Source organism: Chiroxiphia lanceolata, chromosome 12 (assembly GCF_009829145.1).
Source record: "Chiroxiphia lanceolata isolate bChiLan1 chromosome 12, bChiLan1.pri, whole genome shotgun sequence".
Classification (NCBI taxonomy): domain Eukaryota; kingdom Metazoa; phylum Chordata; class Aves; order Passeriformes; family Pipridae; genus Chiroxiphia; species Chiroxiphia lanceolata.
This window is the reverse complement of record NC_045648.1, coordinates 7,558,666-7,563,924: the sequence shown is the minus strand read 5'-3', so window position 1 is coordinate 7,563,924 and position 5,259 is coordinate 7,558,666. Positions and strand designations below refer to the sequence as shown.

The 5,259-nt window shown below is 41.9% G+C and overlaps 1 long non-coding RNA gene across 1 annotated transcript; it reads right to left on the bottom strand.

The window, feature by feature from the left end:
- Window positions 1-519: 519 nt before the first annotated feature.
- On the bottom strand, window positions 520-3,683 carry LOC116792577. Its single transcript, XR_004359190.1, has 3 exons — window positions 3,629-3,683; window positions 2,623-2,737; window positions 520-589 (listed from the first exon to the last, which is right to left on the bottom strand). It is a non-coding gene; the product is annotated as an uncharacterized LOC116792577 (long non-coding RNA).
- Window positions 3,684-5,259: the final 1,576 nt, after the last annotated feature.

Below are 5,259 nucleotides of genomic sequence, written 5' to 3'. Positions count from 1 at the left end.
GCCAGTGTGTTCTAAGGAATCTGCAAGATATCAGTTTCCATCCAGGCTGGCTGGAGGCTCCTCCAGAATCAGGCTCCTCCAGAATCACCTTGGCAGCACAGCCCGTCACTAATCCCTAGAAAACAACCCCCTTTGAGAGCTAAATTTAGATGCCATTTTTAAAAAGAACAAATTAATAACTCCTAAATTTCTGCATAGTAAAACAACAAATTCTCTACCTTACAAATGCCCTCAAATTGGTTTTTCACCTTCACTTACCTGTTTCCGCACACATCAGTTATGGCAGAGACTGGCACATCCAATGCCTGCAAATTAAGTGAGCTGTGAACCTTCTTAAGCCACAGATGGAGAAGCACGAAGGTTGTGTGTAGAGGATTGTGCCACCAGTTTGTTTCTCACAGATGAGCAACCCTGGCTGGAACAAAAGCATTCAGCATAACCAAACGCCAGGGAACAAATAGTTGGGTATTTCAGCACATCAAATTCATGTCTCTTTCCCTTGTTAAATCTGTCTTTTTCTAGTGGTCATGGGCAGCACTGAGGTCTTCATAACAGTTTTTAACACAACAGAATTTCATGGGTTGAAACCCTAGAGAGGAAAGGCAAAAATAAAACATAAAATTGCTCTCTCATTACAGTACACTAGTATTGCCTTGAAATATGTCTCTTTTTTTTTTCTGTACAGAAAACTTGTCCATTAAGTAGTTCTCATACTTTTAGCAAAGGCATTCCCATTTTTAGAAGCATGGGACTAATTTTCTTCCTCTACTACTTTCAGTTTAGCTTTTTTGGTATGGAAAAGGAATAGGACCTAAAAGCCAAGGATGTTTCTATTGAAATCGGTGTGTCTGCCCCAGTGAGAAACCACATTGGATCAACTCACAACCAGTCTACTAAGCATCACATAGAGAACCTTCTTTGTGACCCATTAGGGCCCTGTTAGTTTCCACTTAAATGGAAATACACCTGTGATTTCATTAGAATCTGGATCTGGTCTGTAACAAAAAGCTCTTCCCATCCAGTTGCAGGAACACAAGTAAAATCTCTGGGACTTTATAATCTCATTGCAAAGTATCACTTTACATATTATACATCTTTCCTTACTTTGTGGTGCTTAGACACCCCCCCCCCCCCCAAGATGTCAGCTAGAACAGCCTTATACTTGCCTGACATTTCTGAGTTTAGTTGGAGCTTAAAGGCCAGGGAGAAAAAACAGGAAAAAAAAAAAGGAGGAAAATAATTTCTTATTTGAACTTCAGCTCTGGTACAATTACAGCCTGGGGTAAAAGCTCAGGTTGATTTCATTTTATCCCAATAGTCTATTTCTTCTTTCATCTGCCCCTCTAACTTTGCACTTGTTATATAGATATATAGAAATCAAGAAGACCTTAAATCTCCAATCCCTCATTAAACAAGACTCAGATGCCTTTCAGACTAAACACAGATGTGTCTTTATTTCAAGTCATCCATGTATAGTGGGGCCTTAAGTGACTTTAATCAGCACTATGACACTACAATAAAGATTATAAATTAAAGATAAATTTTGAACCTGGCCTGGATTCCTTATGATAAAAAAGCGAAGTTTAAAAAGGTAAAGAAACACTCAGTGCACTGTGTTGCTATCAACAGACAATTCCTCTAGCTCAGCAGTCTTGGGTTTTATCACATACACACAGAGCTCACAAGATAGCAATCAATTAAACATTTTTGCTAAAGCATTTAGTCAGAATGGGAACATCTGGAGTTGGGATTCAATTGTCCAGAACTAGATGCCTGATAATTAATATTCCTTCAAATGGCTCTTCTTTCAAGGTGTCCCTCATGTTTCCAGCCATTTCCCTATGGCTTGGGAACTCTTCTGAGTTATTGCTCATCCCCCAGCCCAAGACTTGTATAGAAACACAGGAGGCAGACGAGTTGAAGAACTTATGTTTCAGCATTGCCTCAGGCACATCAACCAGACTATGTATGAAAAATATCACCTCACTTCAACAGCAAAAGGAAAGAAAACATTTGAGGAAATATTCTAGGAAATATATTTGTATTGGCTCCATGGGACAAATGCAAGGAGGATGGATTCACCATCATAAGACCTTATGAAGATTCAGCTCCAGTTCCAAAATCTGTATTTTACAATTCTAAAGGATCATAACCTTCAATGGCCTGTGGATCATGCTCTTGTGCAACTCAGGAATGCACCTTTTGACACCACTGAGCTGACTAAGCTCAGTCTATCTTACACGTACAAATTCAGGCTCTTCAGGCACAAACTGACATCTATATAATTGTTCCATACTTGGGCAGTGGTTGCTTCTCCTCAATTCAGCCCTAAAAAGCCTGTCCAATTGAATTGAAAGTATTTCACTCTCACACTGAATGCTGGGCAGCCAGGGAATTTTTCAGCTGTCTGAAAAATGTCTTGTTTCAAAGAAATTTTGCTTTCTAGTTCCAGGGAAACAAAATAACTAGACTGGAGGGAATGTGTAGACCCTGTATCAAGCAGGGCTATGTCCATAAATATTGATAGATCATATGATAAGTACTGGCAATGATCAGCTGGATATCTTTACCTAAGAAACTTTTGGTACTTCTCAACTTTGAGTTTGTCCACTGTTTTCTTACCTTCATTTTGTCCCAAATCATCTCCCCATTGTAGGTCTGCCTGCTGGTTTAGAGCCCAGTCCTATCTTCACAAGTCTATCTGAGAGAATCTTTGATGTCTTCATTGAGCTCTGCCCTGGGGAGGGGTAAAAAAAAATAAATCAAAATGCCTACACAGTTTGCAAGTCCAGCTATGTCTATTTGGTTTCAAGTGCATTTCCAATCTCTTTAAGCTTCCAACAGGGAGAAAGGGATCTGACTCTACACAATCTCATTCACACCTCTTCTCCTACTACTGTGGAGGCATGATGTTGACTTCTCAGCAAATATAGCCTCATTCCTCTGGGTCTCTGCATTGCTTGCTTAGCTGAGCCCCATCAAATTATGTTCAAATCACACTAAGACAAGAGAAAAATCAGAATGTGCCCCTTTCATACCTGGCTTTTATATTTATTTGCTTCTAATAGAATTTATCATCCAGAGGAATTTCAGTTTTTACAGAGCTTCTTCTCTTTCCCCTCTGCGATTTGGGTCAAATCCTATCACTGAGCTCTGCTAAATTTCTTGCAATATTAGCATTGCTGTCCTCCAGTCTGGTGGGGATGTGACAAGCAAACATTGCTGAGCTGTGTCCCAAATCCAAGCTAAGAACGCCAAGAGGACTGTGGAAAAATGCTCAGACATCCTAGCCCAGCTCCAAGGAACCTGAGAATGGAAGCTCATGAAGCAGGCACAGGACAAGTAACGCCCATACCTTGCATGGGAAAGGAGGGTGGGAAGAGCTCCGGCAAGCTCCAGATTTCCAGACACTGACACAGACACTCACGCTGGAGCCACCAGTTTCTAAATCAGAGCAAATACAGGGCCAGAAAGAAATAGAGGATGACAACAGAAGGTCAAATGGACAGGGGAGGTAAAATCACAAGGAAATAAAGAGAAACGAGGCTTTTTATTGGGCCCATTCTGATGATGCACAGGTAGGAACATAACAAGGGCTGCTCTGACATGTAATTCAGGCTGGATGTACCTTAGAAAGGGCTGTGTTTCTCCAAAAATAAAGTTGCTGTCCTCATTTCACTCTGTCTGGAAAAATGGGCAGTGTGGAGAAGACAGTGGACAGGAGACATCACCTACATGGGCCAAGAGACTGGAGCTTTGAAACAAAAGCAAAAACAGGTTTGGTCATCTCAAGGAACACGTTATGGGCAACAGCATAATTCACCACAATCTCTACCCTCCTATTGAATTCAAAGCAACTACAGTTTTAAATAAGCATCTTCAGCATGGAAAAGGACCCCCAAAGGATACATCAGAGAGCAAGTGGGAAGGAAATAGTTCTTTGCAGTAAGGACACCACTTTCACCTTACCTCGTTCCCGTCTCTCCTTCCTCTCCAGGGGCCTATTTTATAGCCCTGCACAGGCCCCCCCCAGCCACTGTCACATGAGCTGCTGGTAGCTGATGGGTCTCTCTGCTTCCCTGAGGTTTCCTAGTTCAGGAACTCTTTGTGCACCATGTGGGAGCATTCTGCTGTGGACCATACCAACACCAGAGATGGTCCCCTTGGCGCCCAATGGCTAGTGTGGATCACAGCACCTTTAAATCTCCCCTGACATTTAAACACATTTAAAGCTCCTCTTCAGTCAATAAGTGGAGAACATACACCTTGGAGTATATGGCACATGTGCTGACTAACACTGTAGATAATGTCAGTAATAATGCTCCAGAGTGCACATGAGCTGGGCTGCAGCCTTCCAATGAGGAGATCAGGGTAGGCCTGGCTGCTGGGTTGTATTTTTAATACATAACATAAAAATAGAGAAAGATGTAATGGGTTTCTGTTTTCAAATAAACTTCCAATTGTGCCACCTGCAAGTCAAGGAGATGTGGGAGGACAAAAAAGAAACCATCAGGTCATAAAAGCTCCAGGAGAAATACATTGATAACCCAGGTCTCTATTTTCCAAGGTGCCGTTGCTCAGTGTCCTCCAATCTATGGGAATGTTCAGAGTTTATTCCTGCAAATTGCTACAGCTAGAGAGTTTCCTGCTCTTGGAATAGGCTCAACAAATTGCCTCGTGGTAGGGAATAACAAGTCCTGAAGAAACCAATAACTGCACCTACTATCTCAGGCCTGTGAGACTGTATTTATTTTCCATATCAGTTCCAGACTGAGACTCACAGACTTCCTGCCCTTACAACTCACGCTGGAGTAGAGTTTCATCTCACATGAGGGATACCTGAGCTGTGGGTTGACTTAGTAGCTAGGATTTTGTTCTGTGGTCTGTAGTGAAGAGAGACTCGTGGAAGGCATTTGGCAAAGTAAATTGTACAACCCAGCCAACAGATAGTCTTCTCCCTTTCACAGCCCCTAATGAGCCCTTTGCTTCTTATCAGAACAACAAGGAAACAGACATCCCTCCAGCACATAACCAGCCCCTCTCTGAGGACCAGGAGATGAAACCATATGCAATAAGTTACAAACATGGAGTATTTCTGACCTCATTTGTCTGCTGATAGGATTCAGGCCTTATTCCAACCTGCAAATGGGATGTGCTTCACTAGTTTTAAATCACTCAGCAGGTGATAAGTGGTTAACGCCTGAGGCCCTGAGGTGCCTTCAAAACATAATTGCTTATTAAAATAAAACAATAATTAAG